The 27,953-nt window shown below is 43.8% G+C and overlaps 1 long non-coding RNA gene across 1 annotated transcript; it reads right to left on the bottom strand.

The window, feature by feature from the left end:
- Positions 1-7: 7 nt before the first annotated feature.
- LOC309541295 lies at positions 8-27,953 on the bottom strand. The gene is made up of 3 exons (XR_014223692.1): positions 27,867-27,953; positions 13,188-13,273; positions 8-75 (listed from the first exon to the last, which is right to left on the bottom strand). It is a non-coding gene; the product is annotated as an uncharacterized lncRNA (long non-coding RNA).

Genomic DNA, 27,953 nt, shown 5'->3' with positions numbered 1-27,953 from the left:
ACTGCACCCATTTTATAGCATAGATCTAGCTCGGCATTTTGAAGCCTTGTTGAGAAAGAAGAGTCTTCAACACATCTTAAAAGACAATAAAGAAACACCAGTCTGATATGTAACTGCCTGATTCTGACAAGGTGCAGAACAGACTTCCTGTTAAGATGTTATCTGCAGGAGGTGCTCTCCAGTGATTGCTTGGTCAGGTGCTCTTTTAGGTATCTTGATTTCAAGCTGTATAGAGATATGTATTCTAGCACCTTGAAATTAGTCCCGTCACTGATTAGCAGCTAAGGCAGTTCTTTCAGCAGCAGCATAATATGTTGGTGATTTTCAGCCCTGGTGAGCAGTTGAGCCCACCACATTGTGGACTAGCTGAAACTTCAATGACAGTGGACATTGGAGATTACCAGTGCATGGGCGACAATGGTCAGCCTGAAATAGCCATGCCAGTCACAGCTGGTAAAAGGCATTCCTAACTGCTGAGGACAACTGGGTCTCTAATTATAGAGCTGGATCCAAGAGCACTCCCACACTACAAGCGTGTTCCTTCAGGGGTAGTATAATCCCATCCATAGCTGCTAATTGACCATTTATCTGGAGTCTTGAACTGCTTACCCTCTGTCTTCAGATGCTGCTAGCTCTCATTCAGTCTACCACCAAACCCAGGCTGATCTAGTCTGGCCACGTCTGCTGTGGCATGCAGGCAGCTGTCAGGATGCTCTGGCAATCATGGTAGAGGGTGAAAATTGCCCTCCAAGCCTCCTGCCCCCACCCAGGCACAGCAGGGGATGGCAGCGCCCACAATATTGGGGAGCTCAACCCCCTGCCTCAAAATATTGAGGGGGCTGAAGCCCCTTCTGCCCCCTATAGCTGGCACCCCTGGCAAGAATGGCTCATCTCTTTAGTGGAACCAGTTAAAAAAACCACACACTTCATGTCATAATCATGGAACAAGATGGGAATCAGGGGGAGGGAATGCATTTATGTTCAACATTGAGATTATCAGAAAATTCCATCCCTGCCAGCAGCACAGTGATGTTTCTTGGTATCAATATTTGAAATGAGGGAAGCTTAGCTAGAACTGTCTACAAAGACAGGTTCGTGGAAAGAATCTTGCAGAGTATTTCAAGTCATTCTCATCCAGAAGTATGTCTTTAACACTCACTTGCCATCTTGGGATCATGAGTAGAGAGTAGCAGTCATCATGTATACCTGACTTGGGAATTACAATCTTTGCCTCTACATCTGGATCTTATTACCTTCATCCAGACCTTGCTGGCTTTTAAAATGGATTACTGCTGAGCTCTTTAATTGGATTTGCCCCACAAAAGACCATTCAGAATTTGCAGTGAGATCCACCCACATGGACTTCTAAAATGCACCTCTTCCACTAATGAGGTATCCAAGACCTGTATTCCTTTGGGGAGCCTTTCTCCTCCACATAAAACGGAGCAAGGGGCCATCCTCACTGCACTGATAGAAATACTTCAGTGCCTAGACAAAAATATCAAAATGAGTTTGGAAATTTAAGACTTTCACTCTGCCGTTGTAGAATGTTCTGACTAGGCTACCTCTTGGTGATGTGTGTTTTCACGGTTTTGGAGGAGAGCAAGGGTTGCTAGCCTGTGGCCATCCAGATGTTGTAACACTCCATTAGTCCTAGCTCACATAGCGGATGATCAGGGATGATCGAGTTGTATCCCCCACAAATCATCTGGAGCACAACAGGTTCCTCACCCCTAAAATAGGGGATAGGACATTATGAAGTTTGTTTCTTTGAGGAATAAATGGATTTCCCTTTTTCTATCTGCAGCTTCTTGTTTTGTCACAACACAGGTAGGTTGCTCAATGCACAATAATGAACAATACAAATTACCAGGGCAGATTCTTTTACCTAATAAATTATTTTTTAAAAATGGCCCAATGTTCCAAGAATACAATGATACTGTCTTACAAGCTGTGCCATGTCAATAGAACCACCTGCTTGACAAGTGTTCTGTTCTTCTCAAAGTCTTGCATGTACGTGCTTATGTTAGGACAGACTGACAGCAACAGACCAGTAGTCTTCAGCCTTTTCAGACCCAGGATTCAGCTTTAAAATATGCATTTTGGGGACCCATTTCTTCTTCTTCTTCTTCTTCTTCTTCTTCTTCTTCTTCTTCTTCTTCTTCTTCTTCCCCCCGTGTATTTGTACAATAGTGGTTCTGCTGTTGTGAAGAACCATAGACCAGGCTGCAACCATGTAGTGAGTCCTGACCCACCAGTTGAAGACTAATGCAGTCGACAGCCACATCAGCTGTGGCCTCTACTGGGCAGAGATGACTTGACTTTTAGCATCCAGAACATTTAGACTTGAGTGCTGTAATGTGTGGTACATGGGATGATTGTTTGGAAACACCAGCCAGTTCTAAATGCTGCTGCCAGGCTGTTGACTGGGACTGGCCAGTGGGAGCATATCATGCCTCTCTGGTGTGAACATATCTTGCCTAGAGTGTTGTTGTTGTTTAGTTGTTTAGTCGTGTCCGACTCTTCATGATCCCATGGACCAGAGCACGCCAGGCACTCCTGTCTTCCACTGCCTCTCGCAGTTTGGTCAAACTCATGTTCGTAGCTTCGAGAACACTGTCCAACCATCTCATCCTCTGTCGTCCCCTTCTCCTTGTGCCCTCCATCTTTCCCAAAATCAGGGTCTTTTCCAGGGAGTCTTCTCTTCTCATGAGGTGGCCTAGAGTATGCAGCCCCTATTGTGAAGTCTCAGAACAAAGAATATCTTGGTGTGCTCGGAGGCAGTCTTAGAAGTGTAAATCCCATGGGGAGGGTTGAGGTAGGAGATTCTGAATCATGACCCAGAGGAAGCAGACGTCAGGAGAACAGGCTGTGACAACATAGACCTTTCTTGAGTAAGGAGACTCTCTTCCCACCCCAGTGTCAGGTTGATTGGAACTGAATGCAGCACTTCAATTTGGGTCACTTCTTATTTCATTCAAGTTGGCTTTGCTTAATCCTTCTTGAGGTTTACCAGTTCTTCTTGAACCTCATTTTTCTTCTCTGATCCTGCCGCCTCTGCCATCCATCAGGAAAAGTTGTTTAGATCTCTAAATCTCTGCTCTGGAATAATTTTTTAAAGGTCTCTGCAAGGGGATAGGTGCCAAACACCATCCTGGACTCCCCCTTAAAAGAACTGTTCAAAGGAACAGCTTACACTTTCGATGGATGCCTTTTTCCAAGGGAAATAGAAAAAAATAAAGCAGCCACCAAGAATAACATCCGATTTAATGCTGCCAGCCTATTTTATGTTTTTTTAAAAACCAGTAAATTTTATCCAACATAGTTTCTGGGAAAGAAAAAAAAAAGCTTAAGAGAGAGATCCACATATTTATAATCATTTTCAAGAAGGCGCAGACTAGTGCTAGCTCCAAACCAACCGTGGTGAGGACTGGCTTCTTACCATCATAGAAATAGAACTCAGAGTGCAGCTGGACCTTTCGCATGAGAAGAACATGTCACTGATGCTGAAAATGTGTTCGTTCAAAGTCCTGTGACTTCACATGGAAAATATTGTGCTGCTTAATTAACGGCAATAAGGAGAGATGAGGCATTGACTTGTAGAAAAAGCAACCCAAACACTCAAATCACTCTCCAAAAGGAAAACAAATATGGCAATATAAAGGTCCGGGAGTTTCAAACTATGTGTGTGTGTGTGTGTGTGTGTGTGTGTGTGTGTGGAGACAGAGAGAGAAGAAAATGAAGCATTTGGGATAGAGTGCCCATCGAGTCCAGCATCCTGTTCTCACAGCAGCCATCCAGATACCAACAGGAAGCAAGATTTGAGCACAACAGCACTATCCTCACCTGCAATTCCCAGTAGAATCACACCAGGAATTGCACTTTGCAATAAAAGAGACTTTTCATTATTGGGACTGTGCAAGGAACTCCAGATTTGGTTCAGGGTGCAATTCAGTGAAGAAGAAGAGAAAGATACGTTGTGTGTGTTGCTTTCCGCTTGCTCACCTATTGGATACAGCCCATAAAAGTTATTACAATGGATACAAGATACTGCAAATGTATGACTCATAAAAGTACACATTCCACTTCTGCAGGAAAGAACCCTCATCTCCTTCACCTGACATATATGGGATCCAGCATGGAACTAAAAGTAGCCAGATGGAAGGTGTTCTGGTCTCTGAGGCCCTGTCTGCACTATAAATTGAAAGCAGCCTCATACCACTTTCAACAAGCCATGGCTTCCCCCAAAGAATCCTGGAAACTGTAGTTTCTTAAGGGTGCTGAGAGTTATTTCCCTTACCTTATTCACTGAATAAGGTGACCAACAGATGAGTCATTATTTCCATTAAAATATTTTGTGAGTCCTTGTGTATTCACAGTGGTGCAGCACCTGGAACCAGCTACGTGGTCATGCAACATTGCAGGGTCATGTTCCAAGAAATGTTACCAGACTAAAAGCAAGTGTGCAAAGAGTCCTGGGCCCCTGAAAACACCAATGAGGCTTTTCTAAATACTGCTGTTAATATTGCTCTCAGAACTTTAGGAAGGCCCTGTTCACATTCATCATTGCTCATCAGCAATCCAGAATGCACTTGGAACCAGTGTCCAAAGGATCATGTGCTGGTATGACTATGAGCAGGGCTTTTAAGACCATTTTAAGGGAAGCACAGACCCCTCAGCCACCTCACCTCACCTTTACTGTAGTAAACAAGAGCAGCACAACCCCTCCTCCTCCCGATCCCATGAAATCACTACAAAGTTTTCCGATACTCCCTGAAAGCTGCGTAAGTTTTCTCACCAAATTTGCAAGGGGTGAATGGACTTTAGGAACATTTTTTGACCCATCTTTGGAGTACAGAGTCCAAGTGCTATTAGGACAGTTCAAGGGTCTCCCATCCCTGTAAACTTGACACAAGCTCAACTCACTTTAATTGCTTCCTGTCGAACAGAGTGGAGGGATTAGTGATATACAGGCTTTGGTTTTAATAGCCTTTCTGAATTGCCCCAATGTCAGTTCCTTTTCCTGTGAGGAAGGGGAGATTAAATACATACTTTCTCTCATGATTGCCTGCCTCTTTTTCTATAAATAGTGCTATTTCAACATTTTGTATAGACAAGACAAAAAATAAGAGGAATTCAGTAACTAAAGCCTCCATTTTCCTCCCAGGGAGAGAACTGACAATAAGTGGAATTCAGATAAGTTACTTCAGGACAGCAGCAGAGGCTATCTGTCATTAGCCCCAAAATTCAGGTTAAAAAATGCAAATAGGAGACTTCCAATTAGCACAAGAAAATAACATTGTAAAATTAATTAGACATTATAGAAAAAGATATTGACCTTGTAGAAAGACATCACTGGATAATACAAGGATATTTATTTGGTGTTATGTGGAACGTTTCTTTCAATTTCACATCCAGGAAACTGAGAAAAGCGGTCTTGCAGCTACAATGGTGGGCTTCTATGTGGAAGCCACACTAGGTTTTAATTGTCATTCTGTTATTTCAGAGCAAAACATCCAGATTATCTGACTTGATTACTACGTAACTTTCCCCAAATGTTACTTTCACGGTGATTTCAGAATGACACATTCTACATCTGGTGTGGTGTAGTGGTTAAGAGCAGTAGTCACGTAATCTGGGAAACCGGGTTCGTGTCTCCGCTCCTCCACATGCAGCTGCTGGGTGACCTTGGGCCAGTCACACTTCTGTGAAGTCTCTCAGCCCCACTCACCTCACAGAGTGTTTGTTGTGGGGGAGGAAGGGAAAGGAGAATGTTAGCCGCTTTGAGACTCCTGAAGGGGAGTGAAAGGCGGGATATCAAATCCAAACTCTTCTTCTTCATCATCATCTGAATAGAGTCACTGGCTGATACTTTGTATTTAGGTGGGTTAGTACTGCAGGGACACGGGTGGCGCTGTGGTCTAAACCACTGAGCCTCTTGGGCTTGACAATCAGAAGGTTGGCAGTTCGAATCCCTGCAATGGGGTGAGCTCCCTTTGCTCTGTCCCAGCTCCTGCCAACCTAGCAGTTCGAAAGCACGCCAGTGCAAGTAGATAAAAAGGTACCACTGCGGAGGGAAAGTATATGGCGTTTCTGTGCACTCTGGTTTCTGTCACAGTGTTCCATTGTGCCAGAAGCGGTTTAGTCATGCTGGTCACATGAGCCAGACAGCTGTCTGCAGACAAAAGTCGGCTCATCAGCCTGAAAGCGAGATGAGCGCCACAACCCCATAGTTGCCCTTGACTGGACTTAACCGTCCAGGGGTGGGTCCTTTACCTTTACCTACTGCAGGGAGTTTGCCAACATTTGTATTAAAAATAACCCATAACTTGGCTATTCTTTCAATACTAGTGTAATACCACCATGGCTTTTGGCATTACACTGGCACAAACAGTCAGTATGCACCAAACCATCTGAAGGACCTTTTGGTTGCTTCAAGAAGTCCTAGGGTCAGTGGTTCCCTTGCATTTGCTTTGATGTGGATCTAGAGTTTAAAGTCATTCTTAGGCCAAATGCAGTTGCTTTAAAAGTAAATAGCTTGATAGACTTCCACTCTACTTTTGACCGTGTCCAATTTGTTCTCTTGGGGCCAAATCCTTTTTCAGGACTCCAATCAGCTAACAGAGACATCTAGTGGCTGAGTGACACATTGCAGGATGGTCAAAAGCCACAACTCTCCTAAAGAGTATTTTCAGTTTCCTTCATAGGTCTATCTATGGATAATGCATAAATGTTATGCATTTTAACATTTGTATTGTGATACTGTGTGTTTTGTTTTTAACTGTAGGTTGAAACTGTAAAAAATAATCAATAATAACCAGGCAGAGGGCCTTCTCAGTAGCAGCGCCCGTCCTGTGGAACGCCCTCCCATGTCAAGAAAATAAACAATTATCTGACATTCAGAAGACATCTGAAGGCAGCCCTGTTTAGAGAAGTTCTTAATGTTTGGTTCTATTTTTAATATTCTGTTTGGAGCTGCCCAGAGTGGCTGGGGAAACCCAGCCAGATGAGCTGAGTATGTATGTATAAGTAAATAAATAAATAAATAAATGCAAACAAACAACCAATCATGTAAGTTCCTCTAATGTTTCTGTAGCTCATGACACTACCTTCAGTATTGGGCTGTGATTTGGGAATTTATTTCAGATGTAAAAGAGACAAATAAATCTTCAGCATGTGAAACTACCATTCAAACTTGTCTGAGAACGGGTAGCAAGTAAGAAACCAAGACAACAGACCAAATTCCTGCATCCTATGCAGTGCTATCCTGAGACAGTAGAACCTGTCTCTGATTTAAAAAAGAGTTGTGGCTGTCTTTAATTATTCTGGGTTTTTTTTAAAGTGATCTAGGTGTGATCACTTTAGGTGATCTAAAGTGATCTTTTTAAAGTGATTTTAAAGTGATCTGTATTCTGCCAATACAGCACCATTTGCTTTCCATATCAGTGCCTGTAAATAGCTGCAGCCAATTACACAGGGAGGAAAGGCACAGCTTTCAAATGATTGGTTTAATTTGCTTTTCCGGATGAGATGACTGCAGATCTAATTTTGCTTGGCATGCCATTGGAAATACTTGCCAGTTATCTTTCAGGGTGATGAGGAGGAGAAAATTAATCTGCAGTTGGAAGTTTTGGTTTCTCTGTGAGTGTGAGTGTTTAAATTTGCAACCCTGCTGTCCATCAAAGTAAGAGATGTAAAACAACAACCACAGCAATTCTTTTCTTGGGCCACATCATCCTAGCTCTTCAGCAGGCCTGGTGTCAGTGCTTGGTATGACTGAACATCTGCTAGGGCCCACACACCAGTGGAGGGGCTCATCATCAGCCAGAGTCCCCCACACCCAATTGACCAACCACTGATGTCACCGCTGCTTCCATTTCTGATGTCATTATTCTTGGGTGGGCTGCCTTGTTCCCCACATGTGCACCAGCTGCCAAACTGGAGACTTCAACCTGCTCCTCCATATTCTGGTTCAGCTGCTCCACCAATAAGAGGCAATGACCATTTCCAACTAGGGGAATAAGAAAGTATTGGCAGCTTTCCCCTTTGGCTCTGCGCTGCATGGCTTGTTTTGTACTAAGCAAGTTTGGAAATTAAGGAGCTGATGGTGGTGATATCAGTGCCCTATAACTGCTTAGGAAATATTTTCTCTTTTGGAAGGATGTGTGAAATACCTTTAAAAAGAAAAAAGAAAAAAGGCAGGGCTTTATTGTGGTTTTGCAACCAATTCAGCTTGCTGCAAATCCCTTAGACCAACAGTGAATTTAGCATTGCTAGCATAGCTCGCCTAGGTTATTTAACAAGAAGCACTCTTAGGACACAATCTTGGAAAAGGAGCTTCAAATGTTCCAAGACACAGAATGTTTTCAGGTGTTTGGGGGGCAGGATTGCAATCTGGAGCTCTGCCAAGCACGTTTGCTCCTGCAAGAATGGTAGCAAAAGGTTGTGCAATGCAGGTCTGTGTTTCGTCATGCCTTTCAACTTTCTGTGGATACCACTGTCTGCAACCTCATGAAATAAACTAACAAATGTGAAAATACACAATATGAAAAGAACTAAGACTATCCAGCTCCACCAGCATTTCCTCAATGGGTTTGCATTCCAAACCCATGATCCTCTTCCTTGCTCACTACCTAACAACACTCTAAATCTTCCCACTGTCTAAAGCTCAACTTGCAACTTGAAAAGTGGACACAAGAGAAACGTGAATGAATGAAAACCTTGCTGAGGCAGCAGCCAAGGTCATCCCAGTTCCTGAATCTCACACATTCTTTGCCTTAATTTATTTTTTTTATCACACCACTTAATTGCAGTGGAGGTTGTTTATTGGCAGGATAGGCTGAACTTCAAAATGAGTGTATCGCAAAGGCAATTAAATGGGAAAGCGAAACATGCCAGATGAAGTGAGCACTGGAAAAAGTTCCTCGATGTAATTCCCACAGGGAAAGTGTGGGCTGCTCATTCAGTCTAATCTTTTCGCAGAATGTTTAATCACCAAATTCACAGCACAAGGAGTCTCAGCTCCTTCTCCCCCCACATCCTCCCCATCAGTCTGGCGGTTCCCAGGACTTAAAAGAGAAGTCACAAACACCAACAAGATATTAGAACCACTGAGAACAGAAATTCAAAATCCACATTAGGGCAATACCAAAATGTCCCCATTTAGGTCAGAATATGATTTATTGAATCCAAAGCTCTGTTCCCATTCACCCCCAATTGTCTACAATGGGAATGAAACTCGCTTTCTTTCTTTCTTTCTTTCTTTCTTTCTTTCTTTCTTTCTTTCTTTCTTTCTCAGCAGTATCCGGGGTGGTGGTGGAGGGAAAGAATGAAGTTTGCGGCATTTGAGCTCAAAATAATTTAAGTGCCAAGCATGGATTCCTCCTTGTTGAAAGGTCCTATTCCCATCCCAGCATTTATCTTGACATTCTTCATCCTTTGTTCCCGAGGTGTTCCTGGACTACAGCTCCCATCATCCCTGACTAAGCTAGTTGGAGATGATGTGAGTTGTGGTCCAACAGCTTTAGAGGACCCAAGGCCGAAGAACAGTGATCTAGCTCATATTCTCAGAAAGCCCTTTGCACAGATTACCTTCAGCTTCATGGAAATCAGCCATATGCTTTTCCATAGACAAACCACAGCCATCACATTTGACCCATAATATTACTTGTAAGATCACAATACCCCCTTTTGAGCCTCTTTTTCTCTCCACCCCCAACAACTCCTCCATCAGACATGGTCTTCCTCATACTGTCAAGCTTCTCCATCTGAAGTCTCTGAACCTCCACACTCCATTTATGGCTTTTCATTGCAACAGAGATATGTTCGTTGTCTGTGTTCACCATATTACAATAAGCCTGGGCTACTGGCTTATCATATTTTATTTTGAATGAGCTGTATAGTGGTTGATACTCCACTGTCATTCCTGCTTTGCTCCTTTCCTGGCATGAGTTGGAGAAATGAACACAGCTTGACTTCCTTTTACATTCATTTCCAGGAGCACGAATCCCCCCCCCAATAACAAGCCAGGATCCATAAGGCAAGGTTTAAGCTTCACAAGCCATTCTAGCTATTAGGGAGCAACAAACCATGATATAGCGGGAAGTCAAGTGAAATTGTGGATTCCTGGTTTGTTGCTTCTGTTCACATCAGGGACAGACCGAAGGAGGAGTGTTCAGGAAGTGTTCACCAGTAATCAAGCTGCTCATGCATAAGAAGGCACAAGAAAACAGCAATCCTGGCTTTTTGTGACATATGAATGTGCCCGTTTATATACCAGGCACGTCCAACAGGTAGATCGTGATCTACCAGTAGATCACTGGACGTCTGTGGTAGATCACTGGTAGATCATCGGCTCCCCCCAAAGAAGCTCAACAACTTTGACCTGAACCCCCCAAAAGGGGGTAGATCACTGCCAGTTTTTAACTCTGTGAGTAGATTGCAGCCTCTTAGGAGTTGGCCACCCCTGATATAAACCATGTTTATTAGTTTTTCACAGACAGTTTCTGCACCGATCATCATTCTCTGCCTTTTACTCCTCAGCTGTTAAGTGAGCTGGACAAAACCAGAACATCATGGAAATGGATATTTTAGCAATGTTACCAAGGGGCGTTGGGACCAATGAATGAAAGTTACAGCAGAGTTATATTGCTATTTGGTAACTCACTAAAGGGGACAGATAAATAGAAAGTACACCACTGTGTACTGCTGGAGGCTACTTGAGACTGGGGACCATATTTTTTATATTGTAGTTCTTAAACTGTGGTCTGCATTTTCAGAATGTCCCCTAAACCACAATGAAAATAACAGAAAAATGCTTAAGAGCCAGAGGTTTCTTTGAAGTTTCCATTATATACCAAAGCAGTGATCTACTTTACCTTGGGCAGGGTATGTGGAGGGGAACCAACAGCAGCTTGACCATTTAGTAGTATATGTTGCCACAGTAGAAAACTGAAATTCAAAGACACTCACACGCCATCCCCACCTGTTTGGACAGTTCTGACCTGTGCACACTTAATTAGATGATATACAATTAATTAAATGGTTTTTGTTGGATTGTGTGCATAACGGATAATGAAGTTATATTTTAATTTGGAAGCCACTGAAGCATTCCCTTTATGTGGTAGCTTTAAGATAGGAAAATATGGCCACTTGCAAAACAAACAAACAAAAATGATCAAAGCAGAATAGTGGTGCTCAAGGCAGAAAAGTTAAGTGCAACAAACAGCTGATTCTGATGGATGGTGCTCAGTTGTAAAGCTTTCGTGAATGTGCCTTAACTCACTTAAACTAGCCGTGATGGCTATGATCTGCCTCCACCGTCAGAGGCCATAATGCTTCTAAATACCAGTTGCCAGAATCCACAGGAGGAAAGAGTTCTCTTTTGCCTAGGTCCTGCTTGCAGGCAGTGGCGTAGCGTGGGGGGTGCAGGGGGGGCCGGACGCACCGGGCGCAACATCTTGGGGGGGGCGCTCGCACTCACAGCTCTAAAATCCACGGGTTAGGGGGCGCAAATTACTTGCCTTGCCCCGGGTGCTGACAACCCACGCTACGCCACTGCTTGCACAGGCATCTGATTGGCCACCGTGAGACGAGGATGCTGGACTAGATGGGTCCTTGGCCTGATCCAGCAAACTCTCCTTATGCACCAGTATCTGGAGGCAGAGGCTGAGTGGATGAGAGCAAACAAATAAAAGCTGAATCCAGGCAAGTCAAAGGTGATACCGGCAGTGAATCTTCAAGCCTCAGACAGAATGCGACACTTTTCCTATCTGAAGAGGCACACAGCCCAGGACTGTTCCTGGGCCCAGTTTTGCTTTTAGAGAAGCAGCAAGTAGTGACAGCGGCCTAAGGAGCTGGGAGAAATGTGTTTGCATTATAATGCAAATTTGCACTTCCAGTGCACACACTGAAACACAGCTCTCCTGTGAACTTCCCTGTTCTCCAAATGCTTTGCTGCAGTTCTCCCGCTAAATAATGTGTGGAGGCATCAACAGACCAATGTTTACTGGGTGAGAGAAGCATAACATGTCATCCAAGAAAAACAAGAGAAGAACTGCAGGGGTGGGGTGGGGAGGCAGCCCTATCCTGCATTAGAAGATGCAGGCAAAAACACCTACTGTTTAGGTATGCTGGAATCAAGAGAGGTATTTTATTAAGTGAAACCCATCCATGTATTTCACTTGGGGCAGACACTCTCCGTGAAGCCAGCTGCTTGCTAGATGGGTTGTGGTTGCTTATAATTTCACTTGAGACGGGTGTGTGGGAGGCTGCATTCTCTACGTGCCATTCCCTTCTACCTCTAAGGAGGCAGAAATTCAGAGCACAAATCAGGAAACATCCTTTTCCTGTGGAATACTTGGTCAGATTAGCCTAGATTCAACATAACTCAGTGTCTCAGTCAATTGACGACAACCGTGTTGGGCTGCTGCCCATGTGATGGATCCAATGACTCGGGAGTTTTGCCTACTGGTATATTTCTGGATGTATTCATGCATTGCCTTTTGCAAGCAAGAACTTCATTCTGGAAGGAACAAGAGAAGCAAATTCCTCCCCCCTATAAAGTCATATTGCCCTTCTTCACTCCCATTTCAAATGAGAGCTGGAAGAAAGGTTGCTTAGAGTCTCAAGCCTGTCTAAGATCTAAGAGAAGTGTTAGCAAAAAGACTGGATATGTCCATCTAAGTGCTGGTTTGTGTAATGTGGATCTCCTTATTACAGCTCCAGTAAGGAATCCTTCACTTGTGAGTTATTATTGTCCTCTGTCATTCATTTCAGCGATTCGATTGCAAAAGCCTTTGAAGGACCTTCATTTTATCGAGAGGCTATACCATGTATCCAGTAGGCCAGTATTCAGTATTGCTTTAAAAACTAAGGGTTCTGGAAGCATTGCTTGATATACATGATACATAGCTGGTGGGCTATTCCATTCTCATTCCAGTAGGAGTGAGTGGAGAGATGTTTTCTTTTGCCCAGACATTTTCTGCTGCCTCTGTTCTGTATCACATAGCAAGTCCAGGAGAAAGTCCAGCTGAGGAAGTCATGAGTTGAATTGCTGTAGCCCCCATAGACTGCAACCCTCAGAAATAGCAGGCATTGAGATGTGATGTATCAAAAGCTGAGGGTAACACAAAAGAATATGAGAAGAGATTTACACCATGTACAGGGCAGGGATGCTTTCATCTTACCAGTTCCAGCTTGCAGATTCCTCCAGGTCCTCATTTATTGTATTCCAGAACACTGCATCTCTGTTGCATTCACTGGCAGCTCATTTCTAATATAATATTGAAAAAATGAGATAGGTATGGGGGAATAATAAAACCTGCCATCTTTGTGTATCTGGAGTTTGGAATATACAGGGATCATGCAAGTAGCTGGATTAGCCTTTCTTGCATCTATGTTCTTACACAAAGAAGCCAGATGTCTACCTGATGAAGGCAGTGGTGGTGGGGGAAGGGGGGGATTTAATAAATGCAATGAGAACCTTATGCCAAGACCTAAGTCTGCAGCAATTCTAGAACATGGATCCTGAGGGATGGCTCATGAGAGTTAAGACTGTGTTGTATCACCAGCTTCTGGCCAAATGAAGGGAACAGCAATAGATTACCACACCTTTTTTAAAAAAAAAAAAAGCAAAAGCACTCCAGGAGGGAGGAATTCAGAGAATGGAACTGTGGGGGAAGGACACTTATCACTTCCTTTACAGCTTTCCCATATTCCCTGCTTCCCTGGTTTGTAAGGGGAAACATGCATGTGAAATCCAAAGGGTTTGTAAACAAGAGTGTGTAAAAATAAGAGGCAGGGAGAGTTAAGCACCCTTCTCTTATCCACCACAACTTCTCTGATCTAATTAACACCCACCTTAAAACGAGTGTCTGCAAGAAGCAAAACAAAAGCACCAGGGCACCATGAAACACTTTACTGCATTACTGTAGCTCACCACTAAGAAGGCACAGAACAAGCAATCCATGATGCTGCCATGCAGATTTGCCCTGACAAGATTATTGTGACAGTTACAGATAGGTAGCCGTGTTGGTCTGCCATAGTCAAAATAAAAAAATTCCTTCCAGTAGCACCTTAAAGACTAACTAAGTTAGTTTTTGGTATGAGCTTTCGTGTGCATGCACACTTCTTCAGAAGTGTATCTGAAGAAGTGTGCATGCACACGAAAGCTCATACCAAGATTATTGTGGGTTTTCATAGGCTGCAGGGTGTAGACCATACATCCTGCGAGGTTGGAAGGTAAGTGCTTTGGCTGAGGTATCCATAGAAATCAGACCAATGTTTGCAAGATGAGCACTTAAGATAACAGGAAGACAAACCACCTTCTAGCTACCTGAACCAACTTACTAGCATGCCCACTTATACATAACCAAAAAAGAGGGCAAAGGCAGACACAGATTTGCATTACATGTGTTTATGATAATTTGCATCTGACTAATTTGTTGAAATACAGCACATTTCACCATCATGGGGGAAACTGTGTGCCTGATCAGTTTTTCTGTCCCAGTGCTACTAACTGTTGATAGGCAACTTCAAGCCCCCTCATCCTGATCTTCCTCCTGAGGGTTCTTGACCATTAAACTGGACTTGGGCCAGACAGCACTTCACAAAATAAAAAGAAAAGAAGAAAAGAAAAGAGGGGGGGAGAGGACACATTCAAAGAGAGGACTGTTCTCTGACAGCCCTTAAATAGGAAACAGTCCTCTGAAGTATGACATGTGGCCACCCTAACCACAACACGTTTGGTGTCTCTGTGTGTACACAGAGGGAGTAGATTTCCCATGGAGGCTGGGGAGACAACCAGCATTAGTATCTTTACCAGTCATTGGTTCTGGCTCCAGTTACTGTTGGTCTTCTAGCCTTCTGCCCTACCCATCCCAATGGGCACCAGCTGCCATTGGCAGTGGAAGTTAGTCCATTAGGGTAGTTCCCTATCAAGCTCAGTCTGCCCTCAGCCAGCCCCTACCTGCCTACCTCCTCACTTACAAGCATCTATTCTTCCTGATCCTCCTTAGTCTCAATGTTGTCTTTGTGGGACTCAGGAGGGAAGATAATGGTGATGAAACAAAAACGGGCAGGCTCTGCTTCTCACTGGCTCTCATTCTGCCAACATTTGCTTTGGCTCCTGCTGACCTCTCTGTCTGTCCTGATGGGGGCCAGCCTCCACTGACTGCTGGTCATTGTCCACATGATTAAAACCAAATCCAGAGTCTTATGACTATGCCCTACCTTTGCCAAGGTGTCTTCTCCATTCCTAGGCCCCAGAATACTGTGATGAAAACAAGGAGGGCCTGAAGGAGAGCAGCAAATGTTGACTCTTCCTCACCTACCCTTGTGCTCAGGCAGAGGTCAGCTGGTTAAAGGGAGGTCCCTTCCTCTCCTCCTTGTCTGTCTCCTACACAGCTGGTTTCTCGTTGAGGGTCCTTCCCTTCACACAGTGTCCCCTATGCGACCCCTTGGCAGGTTGGGGGAGTGAAGAGAAAAGGTATGTTAAGGGCTTCTCTGTTTCCAGCAGACCACCCAAAAGCACAACCAAGGAGGCTGGATAGGAGAATGATTTCTTACTTTCTTTTCCTCTTGTCCTGCCAAAAATCTCAGAAAGCACCAAACCTCTTTCTCTCCACCCCCTGCCACATCAGAAAGCTCTCCCGCCTCCCCCACCCCCCTTTTTTTGGCCTTATCCTGGCATGATATAGCAAAGGGCAGCATTTCTCAAAGGGGACCCACAATCACTTTTATCTGATGGCAGATTTAAAATTAAGAAAACAGGGAGGGGGAACGACACCAACAAAAGTTCTCATGATCTCATCATTTGATATGCAAATTCTGGGGAGGGGGTTGTGTGGTAGCCCCTCTTACCGCCAAGGAGCGGAAGTCATTTGTCAGCTTCATTGCCATTTCGTCTAGCAAAAAAGAGAGAGAGACAGAGAGGGTGCCTATAAAATGTGGCGACACTCCCCGCCTGAGATGAAACAATATTCTGAAAGAGACATTTCATTCAAATGCAGTCTTAATAGGTGCGGTCTAGCTGCAGCCAGATGCAGAAGACAATTTGATTGGCTGGGGCTAGGCGCAGGGGTTTGGATGGAATGACCTCAGCCTTCTGATTTTAAAATAATGTTGCTTTGGAATTTAAAGGAATCAAGGAAGTAGGGATAAAAAGAATGAATGTTTATTGTGTGCCAGGAAAGACTCCCAACCCATCCATCTGTTCCACTTTGCTGTGTCACACAATGAATGTCCAAAATTTTTGGTGAATGTTGAATTGATGCCCACATGGGAATACTGACAAACCCAGATGTATAACCAAAATGTTTAGATATACTGTATATACTGGCCAATTTTTCTGACATGCACCAATGAATGTTGACGATGGCATTTAGGCGATATCTTTGAGTCTGTGGACATTCATAACATTTGTCCACCAGGGATTGTCAACATTCCTATGAGTATCAACTGTTACCAAATCTCAGACATTCAGTGAAATATAATATAGTGTGTGTGTGTGTGTGTGTGTGTGTGTGTGTGTGTAACATCATCAGGATAAATGCCATCATTCTTATATACTAATAGAATGTGGATAAGACCATCAGTGGCTATACAACGGCTCTGTCCTTGCCTCTGTACACCAGTTGCTGGGAGTGGGGACAGTGCTTTTGCACTCAGGTCTTGCTTGGGGGGTTCCCCTTAGGCCTCTGGTTGGCCAATGAGAACAGAACACTGGACAAGAAGGGTCAGTGGCTCCAGGACCTGCTGAGCACCTCACTGCATAGATTCTTAACATAGCCAGAGACTGCAACCCGCAGAGTAGAAGCCTTTTGTGATGGACTCCCAAGTGTCTGGCTGGCATGCTAGGAAGTTGTTGAAACCCCTAGAAAACAAGCTGGCTTTAGTTTGGCTGCCTACATATCACATCTTTGAAAAAGAAAATGCATCACCAAGGCAGAGGACAAAGGAAGACAGAGAGTTGCATAAAATTTGCACATTTCATTTTAAATGTATAACTGCAACTGTAGAAATAATTGCTAGTATTTAAACAGAAATACAATGCATCTCACCACCGGGGTGGGGGAAGCTTTGTGCCTGCTCAGTCCAGGTGCAAATAATTGATGGGTAAGGGCCCCCACTCCTGCATTTAAGTTTTCGTGATCTTTAAATGAGGCATGGACTAGACAGCCCCTTGAAACACAGGGCACTTTCAAGCAGAGGATTGTGCTCTGTAAAGCAGAACACATGGTCACCCCGGTGAACAACCTACACTCCTCACTTTGATTTTAGGCAGCCCCCAGCCTAATTAAATGGGGGATTCTGGTCACTTTTGGCTCTGACCCCACTCAGCACTGCCTGTTGAGGCACCTACGTACTACCACTGCAACTCCCAGTAGACTACCCAAAATAGAATGAGACCCTCAAGAGGAAAAAAAGGCTCCCCACGCTTGCTCTAGCACAAAAGTAGATCTTCTTTCTTTGAGTATCTGGGCTATCTATCTTTAATATTATACAGGTGAATCCCTCCATGCATATGTCTTCTTTCAAAATACAGAGAAATGTTATGTGCATGCAAAATCAATGGTCAGAAGCATAACAAATTAGTCATTTCTCTGGCACTCTTCAGCGCACAATTAGAAGTCTTACATCATGTGTCCTCTCTATAGTCTTCTGACTGAGGTTGAGAAATAGTGACTGCCCAGGACCACCCAGTGAGTTCCATGGATGATCTCACTTGAACTGGGTTTCCCAAGCCTGACATGATTTGAGTGTCCCATTTCAGCATACCAGCCATCATACTGGCCTAAATAAACCAGTACCGTCATTGGGGTGTGACTACAGAGCGTCTAAGAGAGCCAGTGGAGGTGTGTGGCAATAGTAATCCCAGTGATCAGGACATAGATTCAATGCTTTTAACACTATCCCCACCCTCCTACTTATAAAGACTACACTGACATGAAATTCTTCTCATCCCACAAATCAGAAAGGGACCTGCCCTTTTTATCTACCCTGCTGGAGTTAGAATCAACAGTCATCTCTACAAGTCAGCATTGAAGCTGTGAGCTTGGAACCTTGCCAGAGTACATGCATCATGGTTGAATAATGTTCTGTTGTGACTAGTATGGAGAAAGGAGAAAGGTGTCCAACCATGGAGACCAAAGAGTAGGAACAGTCACGCTCTCCCTCCATCCCAGACAATGTCGCCTCTTAGTTCCACCTTTTTTATTTCCATTCATGTATACTGAACTCAAGATAAGAACATAGGAAGAGCCTTCTGGATCAGAGCTTAGCATCCTATTCTCACAGGGGCCAACCTGTGGGAAACTTTCAAGCAGAACCTGAGCAGAAGAGCACTCTCTCTTGTGGTCTCCAGAAAAGGTATTCAGAAGCAGCTGTGGAGGAAGAGCAATGGCCCTCATAGCTCGTAACCATTGACAGCCTTCTCCTCCATCAATTTGTCCAATCTTCCTCCATCAATTTGTCCATCACTGCCTCCTGTGGGAGCAAGCTCTATAGTTTAACTAAGTGCCTCCACATCTCCATTTCTTTTTTTTGCACCACAGCTTGGAAGCTGTGATGGAAAACAGTAGCAGCAAACATACTGGCAGCTGTTGTTGTCTCATCAGCAGTCCCTATCCACAGTCCCATGCATTGGAGCTCCGTGAGAGGGCAGGATTCAGGGACAGTGGTCCAAAAGAATGATTTCTACAAACACTGATACCTATTGGCTGAATTCAAGGAAGTCAAGCACAAACAATTTTCACAAACAAAGGCGATGGGGGTATGGGAAGGAGCAAGGTTTGACTCAAGGGATCTTTTTCACAGAGCGATCCTGAAAGCTCAGACCTAACCCACATGCCTCTTACGTATTTCATGTAATTTACTGCACACATGGTAGAAATATATCTGACAAAGTATAAAACATTTTTGTTAAACAACAACCCCCCAAAAAGAGAATAAATGAAAGGAAGAAAAGAATGCAAAGAAAAGAATTGGCCCATTGTCCTGCTGTTTAAAATATGAGACACCACAGCATAGACTTTAAAATTAATAGAATGGGCTGAAAATATATTATGTGTCATCCTGTATAATATATTTGAAAGAGCATGGCAGAGGCCCTGGACTGTAATATGTTCCAGCTATATTCTAAATGTCGGTGTAATATACCGGTATTTTATGCAGCATGTGGCATACCAATTATATATGCATACAGACTGAGAGAGATAGTAAGGGAGAACCACACTGTGGAAAAAACTCTCTAACGCAGCCATCTGATTAAGATAAAGAAGGCTGTGAGTAAAATCACCACAATAAACATGGTAAACTTGCAGTGCTTTTGTTTTGCATATGCAAGTCCATATGGGGATTATGCACACCAATTCTGAAGTTAATCCATGGTGTGTACATGAGCCTTCAAAAGACTAGTTACAATTAGGATGACCACCTTTCTACACTCAGATATCACCACTTTATGCAATTGGAATAAAGTACCGTATTTTTTGCACCATAACACTCACTTTTTTCCTCCTAAAAAGTAAGGGAAAATGTCTGTGCGTGTTATGGAGGGAATGCCTACGGGTGGCATGCCTACAGATTTTCCTCCTCTAAAAACTATGTGCGTGTTATGGTCGGGTGCGTGTTATAGAGCGAAAAATACGGTATGTGGATTAATATAAATGTATTTCGTTTTCTCCATGCACTCCAAGATCTATAATCTTGTGGTGCAGAGACAGGTAGGTAGAGTTGAAAAATTTGCATTATAAGGGAAAGATGGGCCTATGGGAACTATGAAAGCAGGGCTCTGGTGCCTGGAGTACTCAGGCAGTGAGAGAGGCAAAGTGATCATCATAGCTATGGGAATTTATTTCAATATACACATTTTGTGTGCACTTTTGCCTAATACTCTCATTTTTAAAAAGCAATTCCCCCCAAAAAAATAATTTATGTATGTTACTTTTACTAATATATGCACACTTTGCCCTAGTCTGTGCATTTTGTACACGTTACTTGGAGAATTACACTGCAAAATTCAGGAAAGTGTGAATTCCGAAGAGTGGCTGTCTTTTGGTTTGTGCATTGTTCTGGAAAATGCAGATTAGGGAAATTTGCCTTTAAATGCAAGCAGAATCAAATTTCTTCCCCATCCCTTGTTTGACCAAGTGCAGCAAAACATATTTTGGCTTGCGTGTGATTGGGGTTGAGAAATAAAGGTTTATGCTTCAGGCTTCTGAGAAAAGGACTCGTCTTGAGTGGGGAAAGAGCTGCATTCTCTCAGGAGTAATTCATCGTGGAAAGTGGAGTAGATCAAAGTTAAAGGTAAGTGGGTCCATTCCCTTTTCTCTTTCTGTCAGCCCTTTGCCCCTCTTCACCCTATTTTCCCCATGCTACCCACATGCAATTGGATCAATGGCTGCATGAAATTCAGTCTAAGCTTTCAAGTTGCCACCTCTGGTCCTGAGAAAGAGTTTGAATGAAGAGAGGGGTAGCCACCACCAATGTTTTCAGGAACAGGATTCCAAATGTAAGGAATAGCAAGGGTGGAGTGATTTAAGAGAGCTTTTGGGTGATTGAGGGATTTAGAGGAGCAAAGTCAGTGTTAGCAGCTTGTAGACTCCGGCATGAACCCACACGCTCCTTTTCGATACGGTCAAGTCACCATGATATTTTCCATCAGTTTCACATGGCAGATATTTCTGATGCATGCACTTCCTACATGGGGGACAGCTGATATGTACACCATGTCATTAGAAAAGCATGAGGACTAGCAGGCTCACAGACATAGTAAATACCGGCTGTCAGCATGAGAAATTGACAAGATAAAGTCATCTTGTAAGGATTCCACTGTGTCAAAAGTAAATCAGGTCTTAGTTACAGCTATTCAGGTCAAGACTAGGAGGGCTCCCAGGTGAGTTCAGGTTGCAGCCTTTGGCATCTATCAGTGCACAGTGTCCAACTGAATGCCAAGGTTTAGGGTGAATTTCCTGCTGCGTATCATGCTAAAGTTTGTTGAGAACAAAGTTCAGTTCAACTAAGCATTAAGTGCTAAGTTAGTAATGTGAGCATGCACTGGCCTGTGTTGCCTTATGCAACAACTTCCCATTTAGCTCACATTAAGATTCTAAAGGAGCACAGAGGTGGTGGTGCTCCACAAAAGCACCTCCCCTCCAAGCAATATCTCAAATATCAGAACGTAGTGAGCAACAGTAGGAGGAAAGCTAAACTAGACTTGCCATACGCATGTCCTGGTTTTTAGGTGTAAAAATGGCGTCTGGGGGGAATTTAGCAAAATCGGCAAAATGTCAGGGAAAACCCGGAAGTATGTCAATGCGATGGAAAAAGCAGCGAAAACAGCTCAAGAAGCTTAAAATCACTGTAAATTCCCCCCCAAAAAAGCTCAACAATCCAGGTTTGTTCCCCCCAAAAGCAACAACTTTGCAGGTGTCAGACATTTTACTTCAAATATGGCAACCCTAGCAAAACACTCCTCTCTCCCAAATTTTACATTGCTACAGGAGACCAATTTCAACTTGGACAGGAGAGTATAGAAGAGAGCAACAAGTATACTGGAGTATAAACTCTATTTTCATGCTGCAAGACTATCACATCCACCAAAGCCTCCACCAGCTGTTAGAAAAACATTTGAAGTCCAAGATGCAGATTATCACAGTAACTAAATGAAACAGTCATGGCTCGTGAAAGGGGACACTGCCGCAGAGCTTCCCTCATAGCTCTGGTGGCACTACTACTTACTGGGACTGGGATGGGGGCAGGATACTGTGACAGCAAGAGGGGCAGCACTGGGCTGTTATTGGTGGTGGGCCCAGATGGGCTAAGGGGCTTTGGGGAGGGGGGGTTGTTCAGGGATAGGGGGTATGTGGGTTTAGTAAGTGGTGTAGAGCAAGCAGAGATGCAGCCCCCAGTATTGACATATTTAGGATGTGGGTACAAGCCTATCCTCTTTAGGAGATATCCTTGTATTCTGCCTATCAGTGACATTATTGTTGTTTCCAACACACATGCCAACTACATGGAGGTTGAAAACAGATTTTTGTTGCTACTGGAGCCAATTTCTTAAGGTTCTGAAAGTAGATATTTCATATTTTGTATAGCAAAAAATCATCCCCATTGAAATACAGTGGTACTTCAGGTTATAGACGCTTCAGGTTACAGACTCCGCTAACCCAGAAATAGTACCTCGGGTTAAGAACTTTGCTTCAGGATGAGAACAGAAATTGCATGGCAGCAGCACGGCAGCAGCAGGAGGCCCCATTAGCTAAAGTGGTACTTCAGGTTAAGAACAGTTTCAGGAGGTTAAGAACGGACCTCCGGAATGAATTAAGTTCTTAACCTGAGGTACCACTGTATGCAAAAGACAAAAACAAAGTAAAAAATTTATAGTTATGTGCAACTGACCATGATTTTTTAAAAAGCTTTTTTGGGGAAAAGAAAGTAATTTTGTAAAAACAAAGCAACAATTACAGTGTTGTTTGGGGCTTTTTAAACGACATTGACCAGGATCCACAGAACCCTAAAATTAATTTTGTGAACTCATGGGGTGTGTGCTAAACTTATTTTTCTCAGACAGTCAAACCCCATGCTGCATGACACATTATTTTTGGATTTGAAGAAGGAAAAGTCAAAACTCCTCTGGGCTAGGCGACCACAAATCCTTTGTGTGATTGTCAGCAGCTCTTTGGGTCCCAGCCATTGTTTCAACATTTGTGGCCCTCCAGATGTTCGTGAGCTTCACCTCCTACAATCTCTGAGCATTGGCCACACTGGAAGTGGCTAAGAGTTGGAGTTAAACACTATCTGGTGGGCTACAGATCACCCATTCCTATATTCAGGCAAAGTTCAATGCATGTCAAAAAACAAATACTCCAGCTTTTGAACATTAGCTTTTGAAATGGTTTGTTAGACTTATTGCAAATTGTGAAACAATGTTATTTCATGGTGGGGACTCCTGCTATGTACTCTTCTGAATAATGAATTCTAAAGGTAAGATGGTATGTAGGTGTGAAGGAGAATCAGTCCATTTCTGCACCTATGGAAAACCCACCTTGCTTTTCCAGGGACAAGGTATGATCAGGAGGGATGCTCACTTATAGGTGAGGAGATGGGGCTGGCAAGTGGGGTGGGAGAGGAGGGAGCAATGAAGGGAATTGGACTGTCCCAACTCACAGATTCATGAGGTGTTAGAGGGACTAAAAAACCCCAACCAAATAATTTCCAGATGCATCTTTTACCATAGCAGCCAGATCCATGTTGCCTCCTGGGCACATCAGGTCACTTTCCCATCAGGTCTTGGGGGGAGAGAGAGAAAAAGGAGACAATAGCAGAGCTTCTCAAGCCTCATCCGTCTTCTTGCCGTCAGGCCTCTGGCAATGAAAGCCAGATTATGCTGGGGTGGACTCATAATGAACTAGCTGCACTTCACCTGGCTTGCAGGCACATGGCAGATCATAAAATCAAATAAAAATCAGATTTGATTGGGAAGCATGTTTTGCAGAGATGGCCCTGGCATCCAAATGCTTTCCAGCAAAGCACAGCAAGATTTGTACTTGCAACAATGGTGCTAAGGGGATGGCTGCAGATGTTCTTACTACTTTCACCTGGGATTCTCAGACTCTGACAACCTCCAAGAGTTGCATACTGCAAAAATCCTAGGTACAGTTGGGAGAGGCCAGCTCAGGCAAAATATTCCCAGCAATGATAATGGAAGTTATTGGAGGTTTCCTTCATTGGAGGCTTTTAAGCAGAGGTTGGATAGCCACCTGTCATGGATGCTTTAGCTGAGTTTCCTGCATTGCATGGGGTTGAACTAGATGACCCTTGGCGGTACCTTCTAACTCTACAATTCTATGATTGTGCTGAGCACCTTGAGTTGGGAGGACTATCTTGGGACATCCTTGGTCATCACAGTGCAGGTTTGTGGCTGCTGACACCAGTGGGGACTCATTGCAAGCCATCAGCTGGGCATTTGCACTGTGCTGATGCCAGCTGACTTGTAGCCCCATGGCCATCCCATGTGACCCACAGGGAAAGGCATCTAGCTACCCTCCCCCTTGGGCACCACTCGGTGGTTTATTACTTCCCAGTATACCACCCCACTGGCTGCAACTGCCAGCCATTGTATATTAAATCACAGCATCACAAAAGAGAATCTTCCCTCCCTTCTATAGTTCTCCAGAAACTAAATGATAAAAGGAGCTGTTTTGTACTGAGTCAGGCCACTGACTCATCTAGCCCTGTGTTGTCTTTCTTTCCCAACTGGCATTGGCTCTCTGCAGGCTCGGGCAGACTACTCTCCTCCCCTCTGCCCTGCAACCTGATAAACATTTAACAGGAGATTCCAAGGGCTGAAACTGATACTTTATATAAGCAAAGCACTAATTCTGCGACTGAGCTATGTGCCCTTCCTTGCAACCGCTCCACTTTTACAACACATGAGTGTTCCTGGAGTCCTTTAAAATAAAATGAGCCATGCCTAGTATAAGCAGGGCACATCCTCTCCTGCAGTTTCCAGACCCTAAAACAACAGCAGCAGAGTGGCAAGCAGGCATTTTCCCAGCTGCAGAACGCCTTGTCCTTCTATGGACAGTTATAATGTTACCCTTTAGGACTGGGGCTAGAGGTATGGTAGCCTATGGGGGGACTTCCATGGCTTATCATCTGCACAAGTCGCTAGTGGCATCTCATGATCAATTGCACACAGACGTTCTGTGCAGACACTATTAGCATTTCAATTTTTTACACAACTGGGAATGCAAAGCCGCTGCTGACCTCATGCCATATGATAAAGCCGCTTTCTAGAGCACATGGAATTTTAAAGGAGCCCAGCAAAGTAAGCTAAAGTGACAACAACAACAACCATCACTTTTCTTTTCCCAAGATTAATGCAGGCTTTGCTTTATTGTATACTTAGCCTGATGGTTAATCTAGTCCTGTATAAGAAAAACTGGAAACAAGGCACGCTAGCCTCTCTCTTTGATTTCTCCTTACATCTTCTCTGCTCATCCTCCCCGCAGCCTTCATGCCCTGTTCTGGTGACATGAAAGCTACTAGTCTTCACTGAGGTCTGCTGTGGGAGGATTTAAGATGCCTGCGTCTTGGTTTGGGGGCATTACAGTTTTGGGACCATCTCTATTCCACCTTTCACTATTGAGAGGGAAAAAAATGTTATTGTTTGACAGAAGTAGGTGAAATTTGCAGGCATATTGTATCATTCATTGCAGATAAAGCTTGACAAATTAAAAGCAAATACCGGTAAATATGGGAGTTTTGTGTTGGATACCTCTATAACATGCTGTTTGCTTTTCCCAAATAGGAATCTTCTCTAACCTTCTTTATCTTTTTGCCAGAATTTGATGAAATTTGCAGGGAAGGTTGCTCTACCTGAGGATCTGAAGCCTGCTAAATTTCAGAACAGCCTCAGTGGTTTTTCTGCAAGCAGCAGAGGGCGTTCTGTGGATTATAGGCATGAGAGGTGCCCCTGGGTAATAAACTTGCTGAATAACACACATAGAAGCTTGATAGATTTTGTGCTAGGTACCATTCAAGTTGATTTTCCTGTAGGAAGAACCAACAGCAATTTGCTTTCTGGGTAAAAATCATACCTTCTCATTACAAATTAGACTTGTCATTCATGAAGGAGCTCCTTCTCTTTCCCCCTTCCCACCCTGGTGTCTTCCTTAGACTCAGAGACATACATTTTGCCCTGGAAAAGCTGCTCGCCAATCCCAAAGAACAAGGATTGAAGAGCACTGGCAAAATAATTCCTTCTGATTGTAAACTAGACTTATCAGTCACAATGGAGCTCTTCCTACACTCTCTCTTCACACTATGGTGTCTGTTCTCCCTTCCTCTATCTTTTACCCTGGCATTATGGTACAGTGGTACCTCGGGTTACATATGCTTCAGGTTACATACGCTTCAGGTTACAGACTCCGCTAACTCAGAAATCGTACCTCGGGTTAAGAACTTTGCTTCAGGATAAGAACAGAAATCGTGCCCCAGCAGCATGGCAGGCCCCATTAGCTAAAGTGGTGCTTCAGGTTAAGAACAGTTTCAGGTTAAGAACGGACCTCCGGAATGAATTAAGTCCTTAACCCGAGGTACCACTGTACTTTTGGAGACATTAACCTTCAGCAGATAAATGTCTGCATCTTTTTTTTATTTAATGTTGATCTCTGAGGTGCCACAGAGCACTTCAAGGGTTCCTGTTTTGTTTAATGCCCATCTTCTACAGATCCCACTTTCCCTCTGACAGGCCCAGGACATACATGTGAGGCATCTTGCTTCACATCGGGATTCAGGATTTATCCAAATCTAATGCACACCTTTTTCTAAACAATACCCTTGTCAAGGACAGATCCTGAAGCTGAGGCTCCAATATTTTGGCCACCTCATGAGAAGAGAAGACTCCCTGGAAAAGACCCTGATGTTGGGAAAGATGGAGGGCACAAGGAGAAGGGGACGATAGAGGACGAGATGGTTGGACAGTGTTCTCGAAGCTACAAACATGAGTTTGACCAAACTGCGGGAGGCAGCGGAAGACAGGAGTGCCTGGCGTGCTCTGGTCCATGGGGTCACAAAGAGTCGGACACGACTAAACAACTAAACAACAACAAAAACTAGCTGGAAACCATTTTTAAGCAAATCTTATCTTTAAGTTTCCCATATGAAAATTGTCTGTATCAGAGTGCTCAAAAGACCCCTGACCCTGGAAGCCAGAGTCTCCTTATTTAAATCTCTGCCTGTTTTAGTTGAACATCCTCCTCCTTCATGTCTGCTGCTAAGGACTTTTGCAGCATGCATTGCCAAACACCATTTCCCTCAGCACATAACAGAAGTGCAAGGCCTGAGCTTTGAACACTCCTTGCTCTATTTTAGTATCAAAAAGTTGGGTCACTGTGGTCTTGCATTGCTAAAATTAGAAGAGATTAAAGTAATAGGAGTGGAGCCTGGGAAAGACTAAGACAAAACAGGTTTGCAGAGTAATCAATAGCAAACAAAAGAAAAATACATGTGGACTCAAATGCTCTTGGGAGTAGGGTTTATTCTTGTCTCACCTTGAAATGTGAAGGGGGGACCCTTTACAGAAATGGAATCAAAGTTTGTGCCTTGGTTTCAGTATATCTATCTGCTGCTGAAGGGATGTGTTTTACTATTTTTGTCTTTGTAAAGAGGACATAAATGCCAGCCATAATCTCATGTCCAATTAGACTATTTAGGCTCAACTGGTCCTGCAAGCTTCAAGTCTGCACACCCTGCCAGATCTAGATGAACTGACCTTTCAGCTCCACATTGACAAAGTCAATACAGTACATTGTATGTGATCAAAAAGTGACGGTGAACTCCCAAAGCAAATTCTAAAAACTGCTGGGCATCCTTTTCAGCCATTGTACTTGTCTCCTCCTGACATGCTGAAGTCTGGCATTCACACCACAACATCATTTGAGCCTAGAGAAGCTACTTCGTTGCTTGCCACCAGTGATGGAATGGTCACTTTCCAACAGATGCTTTTAAGACTTAGACAGCAGTCTGCATAAACCACTCCAAATCAATCCTGCATCTTGTTCTATAATTCAGCCATTCAGATCAATGCTGCCCGGACTCTAGAAACCCATTAGTCTAGGCCATGCATTTCAGGTTTTGCGTACCAGAGCAAAAGCAATAGGAAATGAAGCCTCAGCCTATGCCACTTCCTGTGTAACTCAGCAACATAAAACTAAAACTCACACTAGAGGGCCAAATATGTCATTGTCGTTCCCAAGCCTTTCTATTGCATACCATCCAACATTTCTCTGATGACGATAGGGGCATCCCCCTTGAGACACCACAGCCACACACATCCAAAACTCTGGTGTACGTACCTCTCACCAGCCTTGCTCCTCACCCTCCTTGAATGTTTTTGCCTGGTCAGAATGTGTCCTTGAGCTCTGATGGTGCCTTTTTCTTGC

This window comes from Podarcis vaucheri (genome assembly GCF_965113315.1).
Source record: "Podarcis vaucheri genome assembly, chromosome: 1".
In the NCBI taxonomy this organism is placed as follows: domain Eukaryota; kingdom Metazoa; phylum Chordata; class Lepidosauria; order Squamata; family Lacertidae; genus Podarcis; species Podarcis vaucheri.
Note: the sequence above shows the minus strand (reverse complement) of the source record. Positions and strands in the feature narration are given on the sequence as shown.